This window comes from Equus quagga, chromosome 17 (assembly GCF_021613505.1).
Source record: "Equus quagga isolate Etosha38 chromosome 17, UCLA_HA_Equagga_1.0, whole genome shotgun sequence".
Lineage (NCBI taxonomy): Eukaryota > Metazoa > Chordata > Mammalia > Perissodactyla > Equidae > Equus > Equus quagga.
This window is the reverse complement of record NC_060283.1, coordinates 36,800,728-36,823,222: the sequence shown is the minus strand read 5'-3', so window position 1 is coordinate 36,823,222 and position 22,495 is coordinate 36,800,728. Positions and strand designations below refer to the sequence as shown.

At 46.2% G+C, this 22,495-nt stretch overlaps 1 protein-coding gene and 1 non-coding gene across 5 annotated transcripts in view; both read left to right on the top strand.

The window, feature by feature from the left end:
* The window catches only part of AGAP1 (ArfGAP with GTPase domain, ankyrin repeat and PH domain 1), a 559,767-nt gene that overhangs the window by 517,187 nt on the left and 20,085 nt on the right, over positions 1-22,495 (top strand). The gene's annotated exons all lie outside the window — the stretch shown is intronic.
* LOC124229680 (small nucleolar RNA SNORA25) lies at positions 1,549-1,675 on the top strand. The gene has a single exon (XR_006885943.1). It is a non-coding gene; the product is annotated as a small nucleolar RNA SNORA25 (small nucleolar RNA).

The window sequence follows — 22,495 nt, the reverse complement described above, 5'->3', positions numbered from 1 at the left end:
TTGCAGTGTACACACATCATATTTGCTACAACGTCCTACATCAAGGGATCAGCACATTTCATCAGTGTCGACAGTAATAGGGGTTGTGCCAACCCCTGTGGGACAGACAAGAAGGATGTTTCTGGAAAGACAATTCAATTATTTTCTTATGACGTAGTGCAAAATAATATACTCTGCGCTAAATTCTCTGGCTAAGACTGTGAATGGCACATATCTCAAGAAGAGAATGAAGGAAATATTTCTTCTTCGAATCTGGGGATGCAGCCTCATGTCTTAGACATCTTCCACATCCTTTACAACACACGTGTTACATACATAGGAGGTGAGGCTCAGGAATCATGAGTGATTTGCATGTGTGGTCACAAGAGCCCAAGAGCCATGACCCTCCCTGGGGTACTTTGCACCGTGTTCCACATCACAGCTGTTCCACTGGACTTTCAAGGTCAGCCATCGGCCTGTGCTAGCTGGTCTGCGAAAGAGAAGGGCACGTTGTCTATGTTCCTGTAAAACAGAGTGGCTTTTACTGAAATCCCATAATTAGCTGCAAATCAATGTACAACATCTGATGGGTAAAAAAAGATAGTTATATTTCTTAAAATAATAATGTTTAGTGTTGGCCAGGGTTTCATGGAAATGTGCCCGTGGCCCCTCCCTCCCCCGCCAACACTGCTGGTAAGAGTGAAAATTGGGAAAACCTTCCTGGAAGGAACTTGGCAATCTGTATAAACAGCCTTTAAAATGACATGCTTTCTGACCCAGTGGTTCTCCTCCTAACATTTTTCCTGAAAAATGCAGGCTGTGTCAAAAGATTTAGTTGCAAAGGTTTTTATCGCCTCGTTGTTCGTAATAGTTAAAAATTTTAAATAAAGCAAGAATCCAAAATAGGTGATTAAATAAGTTATTTACTTTAGTATATAAGTAATGTACATATTTATATCGTGTAAAATGTATATGTGACTGTAGTACGTAGTATATACAATGAAATATTTTGAAACCTTTAAAAATGATGCTGCAGAAAATGTAACACAGAGAGGTACTCACAGTGTAAGTTAAAAGCATCTTATAAATTAGAATGTATCTTAAGTTGTTAATTTGACTTTCTTAGAAGATGCCTGTGAGCTTGAAGCCTTAGGAGGACCGGCGATGTGCTGTTGGCATGACCAGCATGTGAGTGAGGATGGCGGACTGGCGCCACCCCAAGGGCACACTGGCCTGGGGCCCCGACATCCGCTGGCCGTGGCCCTGTGCTAAGAGCATTGGAGCTGGAGGAGGCATTGGTACTGGGACTTGAGCCACGCAGCCTTGAAACACCCCCTCCCCAGGCCTCAGTTTCCTCTTTCGTAAGAGGACCTGGCTGTTCTCGTTTCGTTCCCGTAGTCTGGGTTAGGGGAGGGTGGTTGGTTAGGGGCCGCATCCTGAATGCCACATGCACCCACCTGTCTGATTAGTAATGGGATTGAGCTGTATTTAAATAGACTAATTTGGAAGGACTATTGGCAGGTGAGGAACATCTGTAAAATGATGAGTTCCTCAAAAGGTTAAATATTTAGGTCATTTCAAAGAGGGCTTGTAGGACTAAAACCAGGAGCTCTTAACACTGTGACCAAAGATTGGAGTTCTCCGTAGGATGCAGTTGTCACTCAATAGTGCTCTGTTTTCCTAAGGAGATAGAAGATTTAGCCACTCATATCCATGATGGTGATACGGGAAAGTAAGAAATGTCTCCCAAGTTTAAACAAAACAAAACAAACAAACAAGTTAAATATAAACATAGAATTACCATATAACCCAGCAATTCCACCCCTAGATGTATACACAGGAGAAATGGAAACACATGTCCACACAGAAACTTGCCCAGGAGTGTTCGTTCCAGCGTTATTCATAACGGTCAAAAAGTGGGAACACCAGATGTCCCTCAACTGGTGAATAGATAAACAGAGTGGCACATAATGGACTATTACTCGCCGTAAAAAAGGAACGAAGTACTGATTTGTGCTACAACATGAACGACGTTGAAAACACCATGCTAAGTGAAAGAAGCGAGCCACAAAAGACCCCATATTGCATGATTCTGTTAATATGAAACATCCAGAATAGGCAGTTCCGTAGAGACAAAGTAGATTGGTGATTGCCGGGGGCGGGGGCGGAGTCAGAGGGAGGCATCAGGAGGAAGGGCCGTGACTGCTAATGGGCACGGGATTACTTTTTGGGGTGATGAACACATTCTAAAACTGATGATGGTGATGGTTGCACGACAATGAAAACACCAAAAACCGTTGAATTGTACACTTTGAATGAGCGAATTGTATGGCATGTGAATTATATCTCCATAAAGCTGTTAGATAAAGAAAAAAAATACGCCACACATTTTAAGTGGTGAGAAAAATAAGAGACAGCAGGTTCTGAAGTTGTAAGTGAAGCTGGAGAAAGTCGTGTTTCCGAGGCAAATGGTAACAGTCAAGGAAGCACAAGGCACTGCCAGCACTGAGACAGAGGAGAAGGCAAAGACATCTATAGCATCATCAAGCCCTGAAGGCTGCACTGGGTCATTTCTTTGACATCAGTGGCCTTATCCCTGCAGAATCCTATCCAGAAGATCTAAGAGGCACTCAAGCTAAAAGTGTCCCAGAATTTGGTTTGCGAACTGTCTAGCATAGTCACGGCCTGAGTCAGAGCCCAAATTGTGTACAAGTGGCTTCTTGCTGAGCACCTCCCATCCTGGCTCTGCCGGAAGGATTGGTCCCCACGCTGAGGACAGACTGAGGCTGCCCACGGGAGTTTGGTGGTCCAGCCGTGGGGAGGGCAGGATGTCAGGGTCTGATGGAGTGTTTCTTCCACAGTAACTCTCCCAGAGCCACACTGGGGCCGTGCTATCTACAGACCCTTGGGTGGGTCCTTTTTGCACAGGAGATGCTGATGGAGCCCGGTGACCAGTTCAGCACACATTCTAGAATCTGCAGTGGGCCAGGGGGAGGTGTGAGCCACTGTGGGTGAAACAGAAATGCCACCTTGTCTGCAGTTAACTGACTTTTAACAGCTTAGTGAGGCCATTTGAGCTTATTAGTCTGGAAGAGATTAATTAAAGGGGAGAGTTTTAATAACAGAATAAAGAAGAGAAAAATGACAAGGAGCGGGGGCGGGGTGCTTCCTAACATTGCCTTGGAGTTTCTCCACCGCCCAACCCCTTTCAGAGTCTCCGCAAAGCTCTTGGCAGGCTCCTTGGTGGAGCAGGTTGGGGTACCACAGTCATCTACGGCTGGCACGCAAAATCAGAATTTTTCTCAGCTTTGAAAGCCAAAGCAGATTTTGGAATTGTCGAGAACTGAGAGTTGCCCATAGCTGCCAGTGCTGGTGGTCATGATAATTCTCCTTCCAATGGATGTCCCCGGCCATCTCTAGGAGAGAACTCAATACATTCCCACAGGAGGAAAAAAAAAAAACTCAGGTAACCTGTGGCTTTCGCATTGCTCAAAGAATGGTTTTTTCTCTCCAAGAACAGTCTTATATTTTCCCCTCCGATTTCTCACTCATCACCACTGCTGTGTGCCCAACACTGTCCAGAAGTATGATGTGAGCCACATAGCTTTAACCCTTCTCCTGGGCAAAGGGATTGGAGCTGTCCAGTGCAGTGTTATTAAGAATTCTGCCTCTGCAGAGCGTTTGCATGCTGGCTCCCCTGCTTACCAGCTGTGCGACTTTGAGCGAGTCCTTTAGCCTCTCGGGACCTCGGTGTCCTCCTCCAAACACTGGAGAGGAGAGTGTCTGCTTCATATCGCTGTGCTGAGCTCTAGAAGTGTGTAAAGCCCCTTCCGTAATACCTGGGTCAGTAAACGATGTGCGTCATTATTATCCCCCTGTGCCCAAATTCCACTGGATTTCTACCTCAGCCCTGTTTTGGTAAAATGCCTCATATCTTGATCATCTTCCCAAGGCCTGGGCTCCTGTCTCATTCCCCAGACCTGGACTGGTCCCCTGGACCCTACAAATGGATCTTCAGGTGGGAATTGCCTGTCCCCCAGCCTTGTGAGTACGGTTCACGTCTCAGGCCATCCCAAGACCTTGTATGTTAATGCTGCCTGCTGGACTCGAAATCCTGTGTGCCCACAGCCTCCTGGACTAGCAAAGCCTTCCTGCCTTGGCCTCCCTGCCCCCTGTGACCACCAACGTCATAGCCTAGCACCATCCCCAAACACAGACCTGATAAAACACCTTGGTACCAGCTGGCTGTTGCGTGTATCTGTGACTTGCTTCCAGAAAAGTCAGAGCCGCCAGCTTCCAGAAGAAACTCAGGGCTGCCCCCAGAGAAGGCCGGCGAGACTGTGGAGAAGGTTATGGGCTTCCCGGGGAATAGATTGCCCATGACTTTTGATTTCCAGACAGTCTGTTAGACTATACAGCCCTCCTTCTCATTAAAGACCCAACGACAGTTTTCATTAAGGTTTGTCCTGACGTCCTTGATAATAAGTCACTCCCCAACTCGTCCTTCCATACCAGCTGACTGTGAGAGGGAGCAGCTTGACGTAGTGGGAACCCCAGTGAGAAACTGCAGATTCTTGTCCCACGGGGCCACAGGTCCGTGCAGGTTGCTTAACTTGTCATAACATCAGTGTCGTCTGCAAAGGGAGAGGTTGAGCAGAAGACCACCAAGGAGCCCCTTCTAGCTTGGAAAGTCTGTGATTCTTTCTTCCCTCCCTCCCCATTCATGATCAACTATAAAAGGCTTCGACATTCCTTTACTGTGAGTTAGACCGAATGTAGAGTAAAGACACCATGTCTAAGAGACTTCTCTGATTCTCCATTTCATCACCCGCATGGTCTCTTCAAAATGGGGCAACTCCATCCTCAGGTTAACGGATAAAGATACTGAGGTGCTAAGGCACATTCTGCGCTCTAGGAATGCAATGATCAGGTTTTTTATTTTTTAAACTGTTTATTAAGGTTATGATAGTTTACAACCTTGTGAGATTTCAGTTGTACATTATTGTCAGTCATGTTGTAGGTGCACCACTTCACCCTTTGTGCCCTCCCCTCACCGCCCCCCCCTTTCCCCTGGTAACCACCAATCAGTTCTCTTTGTCTATATGTTAACTTCCACCTATGAGTGGAGTCGTACAGAGTTCGTCTTTCTCTGTCTGGCTTATTTCACTTAACATAATACCCTCAAGGTCCATTGATGTTGTTGTGAATGGGACAGTTTTATCCTTTTTTATGGCTGAGTAGTATTCCATTGTATTTATAAACCATGTCTTCTTTATCCAATGTAATGATCAGTTTTTATCTGGCACGGCACAGGCTGTTCTTAATTTTCAAAAGTTTAAACTCAGCAACTTCAAGTTCATTTTGAACATCAAAAGAGTCCTTTTGTTCTTACTAAATAATAGTCTACATAAAACCTAACACTAAATACAGTAGGTATTTCCAAACCACACTGAACCAAAATAGACATGTGGAAATGTTATGAAACTTTCGTTGAATTAGTTGAATGGTGACACAAAATTACTTCATTGCAAAGCACTCTCTCAGATGTGGTTTTTATTTGCAATTCTCGTTTTCATTCACTTAACAGTCATCCATGGAATGAACAGGAAGACTTGAGTCCTCAGTGAAAGGAGTCAGACGCCAAAGACCTACATAGTGTATGATGTTATTTCTGTGAAATGTCCATAAAAGGCAATCTAGAGAGAAAGAAAGATTTGTGGTGGCCCAGGTGTGGAGTCAGGGACTGACTGCAAATGGACATGAAGGATCTTATGAGGGTGACAGAAATGTTCTAAAACTGGTTATGGTGATGGTTGCACAGCTCTGTAGATTTGCTAAAAATCATTGAACTGCATACTTAAAACAGGTGAATTTTATGGGATGTAAATTATACCTCAATAAAGCTGTTAGGAAAAAAAAGACTTAGTCCCACCTGCCCCCAACCCAGGGGGGGTCCCGGTTTCTAAAGAAAACTGAAGAAAACCCAAGACAAAAAGAGGCAACATCAGTGAGAGTTGAAGCCACGAAAGGGCTGCACTTGTCATAGTGAATGATATTCCAGGCTGGGAGGAGGACGAAGGAATCTGGGCCCTGATCTCTTTTCCTTGCTTTCCAAAGCTTTTTGGGTAAATATGGAACCTGCTGGGGCTTCTTCATTCCTGCAAATGGCCTGAGGTCCCCTCGTCTGCTACGACAGGCCTGTCACCTCATCATGCTCTTCCCAAGCCTCACAGCGTCTCTGACAGCTTCCGAGAGGGCCCTCTGACAGTGAGCACAGCCATGCCCACTGCCCGGTGTGTCCTGAAGATACTGCCAGTGGTTCTAGATTGGAAAGCTTGCGTCAGGGTGATTGGCTCTGAATCTGAAATGTATTTAGAGACAAAAACCATTCAGAGGAAGCCTCAATGAAGACAGCACAGCAGCGGCCATGGGGCAGAGGAAGCCTGGGTAGGCACAAGTTAATAACATGGCGGGCGGTGTTGCCACATCCTCACACAGGCCTCAGGGAGCCCCAAGACAGCTCTGCTGTTCACCGAGACCCATCCTATCTGGTAATGGTCCTCCTCGTACATGTTCTCAGTAAGATCTAGAAAATGAAAATAAGATTGTTTTCACAATCTGGAGAATGTTGTGCTTTTTCCTTAAGTCTTGAGAACATCTATTTCTCGAACATCTTAAACATGGGCCATAAACCATCCAGACCTTCTCAGTGTGGTAACCAGGATGCCGTGTCAAAGCCGTGACTTCCACAATGTACTACTGTGAATTTTAATTCCAGTGATGTTTCTGGAAAAAGAGGTGTGTTTGAGAGTGAAGTAGACAAAATTATAGTGGCTTCTTTATGGTATGTACAACTTCCCAAACGAGGAAGGGGTGAAGGCTCTGGACTGTGAACATCCCAGCCAAGTGCAGTGTTTCCCCAGATTACTGGACAACAGAACCCTTCCTGAAGAAATACCTGCTAAAGGGGCCGGCCCTATGGCCGAGTGGTTAAGTTCTCATCCTCCACTTTGGCACCCCAGGGTTCCCCCAGTTCGAATCCTGGGTGCGGACATGGCACTGCTCATCAAGCCATGCTGAGGCAGCACCCCACACAGCAGAGCCAGAAGGACCTACAGCTAGAATATACAACTATGAACTGGGGAGAAGAAGAAGGAAAAGAAAAAGATTGGCAACAGATGAAATACCTACTAAAGGTCAAGGGCCACGTTTGGGGGAGTGACCATGTCCTATGGAGAGCTGGAAATACATGCATATGCACATTCCTGCATGTACACATACATACACACACACATACATATCTGATTCTACCCCGTTAGTGTTTCTGTATTCCATATAGTTTTTCTTTTTTTTTTCTTTTTATTTTTTTTTAGGAAGACTGGCTCTGAGCTAACATCCATGCCCATCTTCCTCACTTTAGATGTGGGACGCCTACCACGGCATGGCTGGACAAGCAGCGCCATGTCCGCGCCCAGGATCTGAACCGGCCAACCCCAGGCCGCCGAAGTGGAATGTGCGCACTTAACCGCTGCGCCACCAGGCCGGCCCCTACGTATAGTTTTTCTATGCAAAATTTTTGAAAAGAAACAATGCTTTAAAAACAATTTTAAAGCCTTTTTTTCTGGCTACTGTTACATCATGAACCTCTTTCCATGTCACTGTATCTTTCTTTTAAAGCTTTACTTTTAACGATGTCACAGTAACTCATCTGACGATTGGGCCTTTGTGTAATCACTCACCTTCAGGCACTGGGAATGTTTGCAACAAAATACTCAAAGAATGCTAACATGAGCCTTTGTGTGTACATCTCTGAGGGGCTTCGGACTAATTCTTTTCCAAGGATGGGATCCAAGAGGGAACCTAACTAGATCAAAGGTTGTGGACTTCTTGAAGAATTTAATGTGTCATTTCACTGCTCTCTAGAAAGGGTGCCCCCCTCCGACATGCATCCTTCCTTTCTCTCCCTTCTTCACCCTACGCCCCTCGCCCCCACGAAGCCAGCCCGTGTGTCACCTCCAGGCTCATGATTCTGCAGCATCTCTTTGATTGGGTCACTTCTCTACTCTCTAACCGATACAGCAGGTTAGAGTCAACAGCATATGTGTGTGGGTGCCTGCACGTGTACAGGGATAAAGAGATTTATTTTAAGGAATTGGCTCACATAATTGTGAGGGCTGGCAAATGTGAAACCTGTAGAGCAGGCCAGCAGGCTGGGAGCTGAGGCAGAAGTTAATGGTGCTGTCTGAAGGCAGAATTCCTTCATCTTCAAGAAACCTCAGGTGTTTTGTTCTTCAGGCCTTCAGCGGATTGGGTGCGGCCCACCAACGTTGTCAAGGGTGATCTCCTTTCCTTAAAGACAACTGATTGTGGATGATGTAACCCTTCACAGCGACACCTAGACGAGTGCTCGATCGAATCACTGGATGCTGCAGCCTGCACAAGTTGACACAGGAAAGTGACCATCATATCTGCCGTGGCTCGGACTGCCAGGAGAATTCATCCCAGCAGAAGCCACCAGCTGTCCACCCTGGGGGCGCATTTTATTGGCCTTTCTGCCTTTTAAAGGATAATCTTCCTGGAAAAGTATTACTACAGTGACATCTTGAACAACTTAGTGGTATTTCCTGACCCCAGATGGATTTCACACATTTGTGGCCCCTACCCGGCTCCTGCGACTTGATGCCTTTATGGACTGGACCCAGTGTGCCCTCTGGCCCCCTTCTCCCTGTAGGATTCCTATTCTTCAGCCAGACAGGTTGCTCTACAAAGGCTCCTGCCCTGTCTCATGCCGTCGACCTTGCTCATGCCCTTCCGTCCACCTGAAATGCCCCTCATCCCATGTCCTTAAATGAGGGACCACACCCACTGCCTTTCCTTCCTCACCTCCAGCTCTGCCTTTGTTCCAGCAGAAGGTCTGGCCACATATGGTGATCCCAGGGCTTGAGAGTGAGATCCCAGTCCTGACCTCATGAGATGCCCAGACATCAGACATGTCCACACTCCCTGCTTGGGGCCAGGCCTGGCATCCAGACAGCAGAGTGCCCTCCTCCTGCTCTGTCCCAAGCACTATGCTAGCCCCTGGGACACCATGCCTGCCCTCAGGGGTCTTGCAGCCCAGAGGAGACACAGACATACTAAAAGCTGCTTGGTAATGTAATACATGCCAAACTGCAGCAGGAAGAGGAGAAGAGAAGTGAAGGAGGCTTCACCGAGGAGAGAAGGGAACACCAGACAGGAAGCTGGTGGGACAGGGAGAGGCTGCTGCAGAGAGAGCTATAGAAGAAGGTCCCAGCACAACGTGTTCACATGTATTTTACTGCTGGTGAGGATAACATTCCAGACAGGGGTTAGCAGGTAGTGAGAAACTGTGATGGCTCTGAGAGTTTTCCTAATGGCAGGTTAGCCTGCCACAGTTCCATGGAGCTGGTCCATGAGACTCCTGGGTCAGAGATGAAGAAAAGCTTATTACTCACAGCTGTAGGGGTAGCCAAAATATTAGCATCGGTGTCACTTCCCAAACCCCCAGCTCCTATAGAGTGATTCAACTAGGCATCACCAGGCCTGGTAACAACTGCACCCACAGTGGGCTGCATTGCATGAGAGGAGCCCTCAGCTCAAGGAACCCGAATCTTTTATAATGGGCAGAGAGCACATTTGCCTTTGCTCCAAGCAAGACATGTCTCTCTGATCCAAGGCTGTACCCTAGGCAACATTCTCTGAAAGATGGTTGGAAACAAAGGCCGACAAGCCTCTGCGGGAAGACGTGCAAGAGACCCCTGAAGGACTGTTTTCCAACAAGAGGATGGGAGACAGCATGGGACCACCTCTTTCATCAAGTCTCCAGTCTAGATTCTTCAAGAGTCCAGAACCCTCCTTACTCAGGCTAGGAGGGCAGTGGGGAGGCCAGTGTGCAGCCTGACAAGTTTGGGGGCCTGTGGAGTCCCCAGGCCAAAGGCAGAGAATGTTTCCCAGAGGCTGCATGGCCACGAGGCACTGACACTGCCAGATATCACATTCAGTGGGCCAGCTCAGCAAGGCCCGCCATCCTGTGCTTTCTTGTACATTTCATCCAGTCCTTCTTTTCCTGAGAGTGGGGATATTAGATTCCTACTGCTTCTGCACCAAATTACCACAAATTTAGTAGCCTAAAGTAACACAAATTCATCATCTCACAGTCTGGAGGTCAGAAGTCGAAAATGGGTTGACGTGGCTGTGTTCCTTCTAGAAGCTCCCGGGAGAGTCCATTTTATTGCCTTTCCCAGCTTCTAGAGGCCGCTGCATACCCTGGCTCATGGCTCTGCGTCACCCTGACTTCTCATTCTTTCCTCACATCTTCGCTGACTCTGAGCCTGCTGCCTCCCAGTGATATTGCCGTAGGGGGTAACATCTTCTCAGACTCTGGGGATGAGGACATGGACATCTTTGGGGAGCTTTCATCCATCTGCTACATGATTCTGTCCTCTCCAGACGCTGTGACCCATATCATCAAACCCCCACTACAGTCGCGGCCCAGGCTGCATGCTTCTCTCCTTCCAGATGTTGTGGTTGTGGGCCCATCTCAGTCTGGGATGCAGATGGAGCCATCTATTGGAAGGAAGGCCATGTAGACTCAGAAAGAGGAGGGTCCTAGGCTCAAATGAGGATGCTGGTCGAGAGGGCTGGGTCCACCTCAACCGCACCATTGACCACCCAGAGCCTCAACTTTCTTATTTAAAAAAAAAGATGAGAATAACAGTCTTGCCCTACCTACCCACCAGATTGTTGTGAAGCTCAAATGAGAAATGCCTGGGGGTGCATTTCTGAACTAGACCACATTTAACATTTTGCCATTCTGTATGTCACATTTTTAGAGCTATAGCATTTTCTCCATTTGAGAGCTTCTCTGTGTGTCAAGATTGGGGTAAAATGTGGACCAGTTACCAGGCAGGTGCCACATCTCTTGGTCAAAAGCCACCAAATCGTTCGTGAAAAGTTCTCCAGTCGAGATGCGTAACTTCCGCCTCAAAATAGATTAGTCGGGAAAACATACGGATTGTAAAAAATGTGATGTTTCTGTCTGCTTCAAGTTCTGCTTCTTTTTGCAGGGCAACTATCTGTATAAAATACTTTTTACTTTTAAGTAGAATCCCATTGCTAATGAAACCGTGTTTTGAACTTGAAATTTGTTACAAAGAAGAAAAAATGTCATTATCCAGAAAAGCAGCCATCGCTCCCACATTTGCTGGTCTAAATAGGATATTCCTCTACTAGGGGAGATGAAAGCGGTCCCCTCACATCAGCCTATGAAATTATTTTAGAATTGAGTTTTAATCCCTGGAACGAGGAAGGGAAACGGAATCCTCATATAGGTTCGATGCATGGGAAGTCAAATCTGAAATTTAGAGATAGGATACAGAAGATAGCTCGCCTAGTCACTAATCCAAAAGAAATATGAAAAAAGAGTTGTTTTAATGTTGGAAAAAGGCAGCTTGAAAGGTAGGGCTTCCTTCCTGCAGCTTCCCCCGGTGCCCTTTTCCCCTGATCACATTTGCTGGATGTCCATTTCTGTAAGTTTTCCCTCTAGAACAAACCTATCATTTTTCACCGCGGGATATTTACGGCTTCAATCAGTGCCAAATTCAATTGGCTTCTGATCTCATCGCTGGAAGTTATGGATGCAGATATTATTTGCACTGTGGTTAATTATGGAGCAATCAAACTTTGGCTTTTCCACTGTAATTTCCTCTGCCAGCTAATTTAATTAATCACCCCCAGCTCAGCTCTTCCAGCTGCGACCAGCAGGGTCATTAATTAGGCATGTGGCGCTAGCTCACCGAACGGGTCCTGCTTCGAGGCTGCTGCCCATTTGATCTCTCAGGGAGGGAGAGATTTTCCGAAGCACCCAGGCAGGCTTAGGGGCGGGGAGGCATTGCTCCGTCCCCTCCAGAAAGAAAGATGATTCTCGACAGGCCTGTCAGGGGCAAACAGCTTACCTGCCGTGCTGGTTGGTTTATAAAACTTGCCGAGTTAGAGAAAGAAGCAACCTCACCTTCTGTTTAGACTGGCTCATGAACTTACAGAAGTGGCGGTTGGCAGTCACCTTTGGTTTTGGGTTTTTCAATCAGCCTATGCATTCCCAATAATGTAGACATCAGTGTGAAAGCTAAGTTCGTTGTATGTGTGTCGTTTCCCTTATGGGCTCATTACAGCAATAATATGACTTTGGAGGCTGGCTTTTTCCCTGGAGGAAAGATTAAAGGATTGGTTTGGGTCTTGTCATAGGAAAGTGACTGTTTTTGGTGGGCATCAAAATGACACCTTCATGCTTCAAATGATCCTCCATTTGCTTTGCTTTGAAGAGCCTCTTTTCGATCGGTTACCAGCTTACCTTACTGCATAGAAAGCACTCGTTACTAAAAATCATCATTGGGATTCCATGTCATAGCGTGTGTGTGTGTGTACACGCATATGTACAGAAATAATCACCCAAATTCAGGAGGCTTTCTTATGATTATCCTTAAGTAGAGTTTCTTTTCTTATAATTATGTGGGCTTTTTTTTTGACTTAATATATTCCATAGGAAGATTTTTGTAAAATGTATTCCCTTGGAAGATTTTTGTAAATACTTTAAAGAAACTGGATATTTTAAGTCTGATTTTTTTTTTTTTTTTTTTACAAAAGGATAAATTGATGAACAGGTGTTTTCAAGAGCTGTAATAAATCATCCGAGAACAAGGAATGTCTCTTCTGAGATCCTCTCCGATGCCCTGCCCTCAATTAAATGAATCAAAGAGATAAATGTGAATACACACATACACAGGCACACACAGAGGTTCTAGTTGAGAGGGAGCAGGGGGGTCCAGCTCGGTAATTAAAGGGATAATAAGGATGCATCGTGTGCCAGGTGGAAGGAAGTGTACAGAAGAGCTCAAAGTCTGTAGGGTTGATGTGCCTGGTCAGCCAGGCAGGAAGCACCCCCATCATAAAACCCCCATGGCCTGTAAACACCAAATTTCCCTCCTGCAGGGGAAGGGGGCTAGGCGGGCCCCAGCGGGTAATGGCTCTGAGGATGGGTCCCTTTATTCGTGCCTTCCTGCAGAGGAGGGGTCTCTGCTGCTGCCGCCTTCAACTTAAACAAGTGTATTCAATCTTGACGGCCAACCCCGTGACCCGCTGGCATATTAAAATTTAAATGCATGGTACATCCATTCGTTTCACGCTGTAAGGATCGTTCTGGAATGAATTGTAAGTGGAGGTTTTTCCATAACATTCCTACTCTGCTGTTGGGAATGTGGAAGATTCTTGAGAACTGCAGAACAGCCATCATGCAAAGGACTTCTGCCTATTTCTCTTCTCCAAAAAAAAAAATGTAGCAAGGAAAAAAATGGATTAATTTTTCAGTCGTTTTCTTGTCATAACCTCTGTTTAGATTTAAATAATTAAAACCCTGAAACAAATCCATCTTCCTTTTCGTAACTCACAGATCAACTGTCAGAATTTTTGTTTACCCAATTCCATTACTGCCTGAACCGGCCTGTACATGTGGAGGGGGAGGGAAAAAAAACCCACTGATTCTTTCGGGAGAACTCAGAACACTAAAGTACAGATCAGAAAGTATGGTGATTTCTGCAGCTCCCCCCACCCGTGTGGATGGAGCTGTCGGGCCAAGGAGACTCTGCAGGCCTACTGTGTTCTTGCTGTGATGTCTCTAATGCTGACCTCACGGCCCCAGCGCCAGTGTCCATTCATCCCCACTGTCCCCACACACAGAACCACAGACCCCATCCCAGATGGTAGTACCAGCTCATATATATCCCACAGGCTTGGCATGCTGCACCGGGCCCAGCACGCTTCTTATTTTTCTCTGCCTCATCCCCTGACAGCCCTTACTGTCAATGAAAAGAAGTGTAGCCCTCAAGTGGGGGATGGGGTATGCTGCTGGAAGAGGGGTGCGCAGACCTAGGGTATGACCAGGCCCCTGCATCGTTCCCCGAGGGCACCCTGCGGTTTTCCAGGCCTGGGGAGCTGCCCTGCTCCGTGGGCCACCCCAGGATGTGGTCCAGCCGGCTTCCTTTGTGAAGGCATGCCAGCCCCCGGAGGAGGGCTCCAGCCGGGACAATGGCTGTCTGTCAGGGATAACAAATCCCATATCCTGGCCTTGGGTTCATTGGGCCCGGTGGGGTGGGGTGATGGCAAAAACCCTGAGGACGGTTGTCATTTCTCTGCTCTTCTCGCAGCCTTGGAACAGGAGAGAGTAAAACCAGCCCTAATCTCCTTTTTTTCCCTCTTTCTTCTTAGAAACAGGCCCTGACAGTCCGAATGTTGGAAATAATTGGATTCTAAATTCTAATTCATCTGTAAAGTATTCAGTGATTAAATTAGCCTAATAGATATTATTTCTTACGTGGCTGCATAATTTTGCCCTGATCGGATCTCTGGGGCACTGACGTGGCCCCCAATTTACTGTTGACGTGAAATTCTCAGCAGGCCAGACATAACTCTCTGCCTTCCTCAGTCTGTTTTCCCAGGTTAAAAGTTAAACTGATTTATGTCTAAAGAATATCACCTTCCCGCTCAAGTGCAGTTGCACCGTGTATATTATTCTTTAAGAAGAGCAGTGGAAGAAAAATATTATTTTACGTAATTTTGAATCCCCGTTTTCTATTCAGGAATGGAGAGATATACTGACCTCTGAAATTGTGGGCTGCACTTCTCTTGTAGATTGCATGGGTTTTTTTAATAGTTAGCAATTTTATCACAGTCAAGCTTTAATTGTCACCCATAACATAGATCTTATAAGTGTGAATACAGCCTCAAAATTTTAAATATCCTTCAGGTACAATTTTAGCAAGAGCATCTTTATTTTTTTCTAGAGCTGGTTAAATTCATGGCCAGGAATGAGGGAGTGGGGGAGGACCCTGGAGTTACATCTTCTGCCTCATTTCTTTATTTCTTCACATGAGTTTAATTTCTTCAAGTATGTGCCCCCTCCTCTCCCATCGCTTCCCTCCCCCACCCCCTGCCCTGCCTCCCTCCCCAAATCTGCAAATAAAATTTACGGCTCCCTCCCTCGTTCGGTAGCTGGAAACAGCTGGTGGGTTTTGTGTAGCGACTGAACAGTGGGGGAAAAGAGTTTTGGGCAACACTCGGGAAACCCAGGACCGAGGAGGTAGGTGGACTCAGGAAACTGTTTTCATGAGTAAATGAAGGAAACAAAGGCCGCTCAGCAGGCACAGGAGGGACACACACTCCCTCTGAATAGCTCCCTAAAAACAGAGCTGAAAAGGAAGAAGGCCCATTTGCTTCTGGGAATCCAATAAATTGTTTCAGGAAGTGAAAGTCTGTCCAGGCTAATGGAGCTGTGATTGACAGCGCTTCTCATTATGGAGCCCATCAGGGGACGGGGCATTCAGTGCTATTTAGGGGGCGAGGTGGGAGCGAGAGGGAGCCAGAGCCCAAGGTGAGGGGGGTGGGGGGGGTCATTCTGTGTTCCTTGAAAGAGTCGTGCACCCCTGCAAACCCCCCACCAAGAAAAGACCACAGGAAAAGAGAGCGCTGTCTTTTGGGAGCATTTACCTTTTCTGTCGTTCCACATCCCGCTCACCATTTCTCACAAATCTACTGCACCATCTTCCTGAGAGAGCCTGTCCCTGCCCACAGTGCCTGCCGAAATGGCCATGCAGCATCGGACGGGACTGCAAAGCAGACTTCTCCAGGAACGGCCGCCTATACGGCTCATACCCATCGCTGACCAGTTTGATGTTCTGGACAGTGATCCCCCTGGAGCATGGTAACAGGACCACCCAGCATTTTTAAAGGCTTTTTTCTACACACTCGTGGTGCTGTGGACAATCCGTTAAGGCCAGTTACAGGGGCGCTGTCTGTTAGATGACAACCAGAGACATCGTCGTTTTCTTCATCCCTGTAGGACCAAATCAGAGGAAGTTGACTTCTGTTCACCTAGATTGATTAATTATTACCCAAGACTCCAGAATGGGCTCTGGAGGGAGGGAGATCAGCCATGTTTGTGGGGAGGGGGCATTATGACCGTCCTCTGTGGTTGAGACCCTGACCTGCTCGAAAGTGGAGAGACCTTGAGGGCTGGTCATTTCACGGGAGGAGAGTGACCAGACGTGGCAAGTCGGATTAAACATCAGCACCAAGCACAGGCAAGGGTTAGGGACAGCGTATGAGACATGCTCAGTGTCACCTACCTGGAAGGACAGGTCTTAAGGGCTGATTGTCCAGTTTGTTGATGTGGTGGTCTGGCAAGACCCCGCTCTGGGGCAAGAGAGACCCTCAGCCTCCGTGATGGTCATTTCACTTCCAGAAAGTTGGAGAGCTCCGCTAGCGTTCTTTGCTTTTGAACTTTACCCATGCTGGTCACCCCAGGACCTCCAGTGACGCCCGCTCTCCTGGGTCCCAGCCTTACCAGGTCTTGGGGGCACCTGTGAATTAACCTGACGACAGATGGATTAACAGGAGAAAAGACATGCAAGTTTATTAAATTTTCGTTTTATTTGCACAGGGGCATCAGAGAAAGAAGTGAATGCCAAATGGATGGTGACATTTGACAGCTTATATGCCATCTTCATAGGGGAAAGGAGAGGGAGAAAGGCCACTTATGGGGGAGCAAATGGTTTTTGCTTCCTAAAAAATATAAGTAATGATAAATGGGCTCTTAGGAGAATGGATGGGAGATATGATTGTCTTGATAAAGTGGGTCTGAGTGTGGTGCCAACTTCTCATCTCTCTTGGGATGAGAATCCGTCTTCCCTGGTTGGTGAGAGTCTGGGAAGGGAGGAGACTTATAATTGAGTTCTTTTCCTGGAGAACCTGTTGGTGGGCAGATAAGGATAGTTCAGAGAAAGCCTCTTCCTGATTTGTTGATTCTCAGATGTCCTCAGCTCAAAATAATTCTTAGGTATGAGTGGCATATTATGATCTCCTCCACGGGGAACTGGGCATCAGTGGACAATGGGGTCCTTTATTAACCTTCCTGAGAGTCTGTCAATATTTTCTCTTGGAAATGAGCAGAAGAGAAGTTTTCCCCTACAGTGCTTCAAAGGAGTTCACGTGCACACTGACACAAAGGCCGGATGACTGGCTCTGCTGGAAAACAGAAGGGCCATCAAGCAACAGACACACGTGGAGTTGGGTCTGATGTTGCCAATCCCTGTGACCACCCTCTTGAAATGTCAGGTGCTTCTGGGGCACGTGGCACTCGGCTGCCATTTCCCAAAAGGTGGCCTTGGCTCTTGAGTTACCGGATGGGGGGGATGTCTCAAGGTTGATGGCTCTGTGAACTTTAAATATTTGTCTCCGTGATTCACAGGCTGTCCGCACACCATAGATGCTCTCATGTTTACAGATGCCCTGTGCGTTCTTAAGCTGCAGGAAATAGTGTTCATTTTTCATCTGGGTTTAGCTACACTTTACATTTTGTAAACTAAATCCAGGGCTGTCTGCGTAGTAAAAACCAAGAGTACATGGACTCTTTCTTACTCAGTTTGTTTTGTCCCTGTGACTTAGAGCAGCTTATTCCACACATGCAGTTCTCTTCCCATTGTGATGTGTTTATTTCTCCATCTGCTTCTCTTCACCTGTGGCCCAGATGCTAACAGTGCGGTGCCTAACTCCTAGTGAGCGCTCAATTGATATTTCTTGAAAGAATGAGTGCCTAATAGAGCATTAGATGGTGATGGTAATCAGATCAAATTCAAAGAACTCACCTCAACCAAGAAAAAAAACGACTGTCTGTTTCAAAGTACAGAAGTGGAAGGGACGTCAACACCCATCACCTGGAGGAGTAGGGACTGTACTCGGGGTGCTGTGCAGAGCGGGAAATGCCCAGGAGGAACAGGTGCAAGCTGGACCACTCCCATGGGTGGCAACATCCACGTCCGCTTTGTACATTTCTACATGGTTGACTTTTTCTCAAAGAGCATGCACTTCTTTCGTGATTTTTTTTTTTTCCTTCAAAGAAAACATGCAAAATTAAAGCCAGTCTAGTCCGTTGCTTCAGTGCAAAGAGCAAACTTCCACACTGGTTCCCTGGGCAGATCTGTGTGTTTCCTCACTATTCCAAAATGGGCAAATTTACCTCCCAGTTGCCAGGACACAGTCTCTGTTCAAGCAGAGGTACTTTCCAATGACTGCATGATGGAGATGAGCGTGTCCCAGGCCTCGAGTCCTTGCAGAAGAGTATGTGGTGCCCGACTAGACATAGTGATACCAGTCAACTAGAAGGTTCTCTGACCGCCTGTGTCTGGTGGGGAATCCCAAAGTCTGGAATGAATCTTGTTCCATAGAGATTTCATGCTCATCTCAAGTCCTTGTTTACCACTGGAGAACAAAGAGAAGTTTGCATAGAAGAAAAGGAAGGTGGTTTAACCAGAAAGGGCCTCAGAAAATTACAGATTCCATACAGTCAGCATTAATATGCTGCTTTTTAAACATATAAATGGAGGATTGAATTGCGAGAACATCGGCAATAAAGAGTGCATTTGTGGAATGATAATCTGATTGGCGTCCCTGCCTTTTGAATGGCTGACGAGGTCTAATTGGCATATAACGCCCTATAAATTTATTAGCGTGCCTTGCCTCTCATTGGTGGACCTTCTACTGTTAACCACCAAGAAATTACCAATTTTCAGGAGTTAGTCACTCAAGGCGCACTATAACTAGGTTTCAAAAAAAAAAATCCATGCTGCTCATGTTATAAATCAGCCTTATGCCTGTACAGCAGCTCTCCAGCTGCAAAGTAGGCACTTGGAGAGGGAAGTTGGGGCTATGTGGGGTAGCAGGAAAGAGCCCGTGTTTACAGGAAGCCCACTGCTTCTGCTCACCCCTGCTCCCCACGCCTCTCAATTTCTTCACCAAGACCACTGGCGCTGTCTTATTCACACGTCTGCCAGCCCCAGGGCTTCAGCTGCTCAGGCCAGCGACGGGCTGGGGAGAAACTGCAGTGTTGCAGCCACTGGCATCCAGGACTTTGATGTTCTTACTGATACATTCAACCCTCAGGCATCTCACACAAGGAGGACTCATCCACCGTCTTCTTTCAGGAGCATAATAGAAATATTCAGCAGCAGACATAATTACTTCAGTTCCTTCTCTCTGGTGTTTGAGACGTGTACTCCAGAGTCACAAATTAGAAAATAATATTCACATGTTTCTTCTAATTGCTAACAGATTAGCGGCATTTTTTCTTTTTAAATAATTTCCAAATGTGCCCCAGAGAGACTGGGAAGGGACAGGAGAAAGGTGTGGAAAAGCAAACTCGGCTTTGCCAGGCAAGCGAGGGGCCCCATTTTGGCCAAGTCCTCGGACGATGATGTGTGGGAGGCCCCTCTCCTGCAGCGTGTATTCGGTTCAGATTTTTGTTATTTTCATCACTTTTTTCCTGTTGAAAGTCAGCAGAGATGAGACTTCATATTTTCTTTCTGACCAACTTGTACACTCAAACCTCACTTCAGTATATTTATGAACACGTTTTTGTTTTTTATCGAGGTCAAATTTGTTTACAACATTATATAGATTTCAGGTGTGCATCACTGTATTTTGTCTTCTGTATAGACTGCATCGTGTTCACCACCAAAAGTCTAGTTTCCATCCATCACCATACACGTGTGCCCCTTTACCCTTTTCACCCTCCCCTCCCCTCTCCCCGCCCGGTAACCACCAATCTGTTCTCCCTATTTATGTGTCTGTTTATCTTCCACGTATGAGTGAAGTCATACAGTCTTCCTCCGTCTGACTTATTTCTCTTAGCGTAATACCCTTGACATCCATCCATGTTGTTGCAAATGGCATAATTTCATCCTTTTTTATGGCTGAGGAGTTTCCCATTGCATGTGTATACCACATCTTTATCCATTCATCCATTGGTGGACACTTGGGTTGCTTCCAAGTCTTGGCTATTGTGAATAATGCTGCAATGAACATGGGGGTAAAGATATCTTTCCAAAGTAGTGTTTTCATATGCGCACATTTTGTTTGTCTTTGTTTTATTTTGGTGAGGAAGATTAGCCCTGAGCTAACATCTGTGCCAGTCCTGCCTTATTTTGTACGTGGGTCACTGCCACAATATGGCTGAGGACGAGTGGTGTAGGTCTGCTCCCGAGATCCAAACCCATAAACCCAGGCCGTTGAAACGGATTGCGTGAACTAGACCACCACACCACGGGGTGAGCCCCAGGAACACATTTTTTGATCCCTGCACACGGTTTCTTCAGTCACATGTTTTCTACACACACACACATTTGCAGATAGGTGCTCTTTTTTATGTCCCATCTGCTTCTAGAAACAAATTTGAAGTCTCTTGTGCCTCTGTCTGTCCGAGAATTTTGGAGGGACGGACACGGAGGTTGCAGTTGCCCTGGGTCCCCCCGGATACCACGCTCTAGTCCCAATTCAGAGATGTCATATTCCTCTAAATCATAAGGCTGCTGACAACTCCTTTTTCATAATGGAATTTGCTTTTATCAAACATTGTCTTAAAAAATTGGTGGCTTCTACTCTGGAAAACAGTTTGGCAGTTTCTTATAAAACTAAACATGCAAGTTCCATAGGACCCAGCAACTGCATTCCTGGGCATTTATCCCAGAGAAGGAAAAACTTAAGTTCACACAAAAACATTTTTATTAATATTCATAGCAGCTTTATTTGTGATAGCCAAAGACAGGAAACAACCCAGATGTCATGCAGTGGGTGAACGGTGAAACAGCCTGTGGCACATCCGTACCATGGAATACTACTCAGCAATGAAAAGGAATGAACTATCAATACACACAACAACGTGGATGAATCTCCAGAGAATTATATTGAGTGAGAAAAGCCCATCCCCGGAGATTACATGCTGTGTGATTCCATTTACGGACCATTCTTGAAATGACAAAATTATAGAGATAGAGAACAGATTAGTGGCTGCCAGGGGTTAGGGATGGAGAGGATGAGTGGGAAGGAAGTGGGTGTGGTTATAAAGGGGCAACCGGAAGAACCCTGGTGATGGAGACGTTCAGAATCTTGACTGTGGTGTGTATGGGGACTTACAAGGGATCAGATTGCATAGAACCAAATGCATACACATGCAAATGGAAATGACCACAAGTAAAACTGGAGAATCTGAACAAGATGGATAGATTGTGTCAACATCAGGACACCTTGATTGTGATATTTACTACAGTTTTTCAAGATGTTATGAGTGGGGGAGACTAGCTAAGGGGTGTGTGGCATCTCTCTATATTATTTCTTTAAACTACATGTGAGTCTACCGTTACCTCCAAATTTAAGTAAAAAAGTAAAATAAACGGTGGCTTCAATATAAAAAGAATCCTAGACTTCTTAGGGAAATGGCATATCCTAAATCTGAGAAAGTACAAGGTGGGCCCAGAACACGCTGCTGTGCCAGAAAGCATGAAAGCATGAAACCATCAGGGACGAAGGGTGACATGTCAGATAGAACAGGAGGCAGCTCGAAGGGGCTCCTGCTGGCCACACCTGGAACAATGTAAGCATGAAAAAGAATAATGTTGGTAATAGATCCTATGACACATTTAATTTTTTAAAAGTCTGTGGCTCTATGGTAACACTTCAAAAAAGGAGCTGGTGGAGGGTAAGGCCGTTCTTTATAGAAAATGCCAACTAATAAACAGAGAAGGAGTGAGAGAATTGGAAATCTCCGTCTTGTACCCAAGAATGTAATAATTGATTCAGTGGGGATTGTCAACGCACGGTACAACGCGTTGGGCAAAGGTCTTCAAGGAACAAGAGATTGGCCATCTTAAGGCATCAGCCCCCAGGAGCCTGGTTAGTTATACAGAGGAGAAGGTTCTGGACAGAGGACAAGTCTGGGGGCCACTCTTTAATGACATGCTCAGCCTCAGGAGTGGTACCGTCCCCAGTCGGCACCTCCTGACATGATGACGTGGGGGAAGGACATGGGACCTGTGTGGTATTCTCACTGAAAATATGTGACCCAAATTGAATCAGACAAAATAAGATTGGGGGACATTCTACAAGAGAAATAGCCTGGACTCCTGAAAAATATCAGTCTAATGAAAGACCAAAAAAGGGGTGGGTTTGGAGGGGACTCTTAGGTTAAAGAGATGAAAGATACAGGATGACCGAAGGGAACATGTCCTCACTGACTGACTCCTGGTTTGGAAGAAAAATTCAGCTGCACGTGATATTCTGAGATCACTCGGGGGAAACCAAGTCTGGACCACTGTTGTCGATAATATTCATCTCAGGTTTCTTGAGTAGAATAGTATGGGCCATCAAAACGCAAGCACTCAACTTCAGAGAATCACTCGGTGGTGTCTGTCAGGGAACAAGAGAGCACTCAGACCCTGGACTTTTTTCAATCGTGGTACAATATCCATAACATAAAGTTTACCTTTGTGATCCATTTTAAGTGTTCAATTCAGTGACATTAAGTGTGCTGTCACTACCATCATCACCAGAACTTTTTTATCGTCCCAAACTGAAACTCTGCCCATTAAACACTAACTCCCCCTTCACTCCCCCTTAGTCC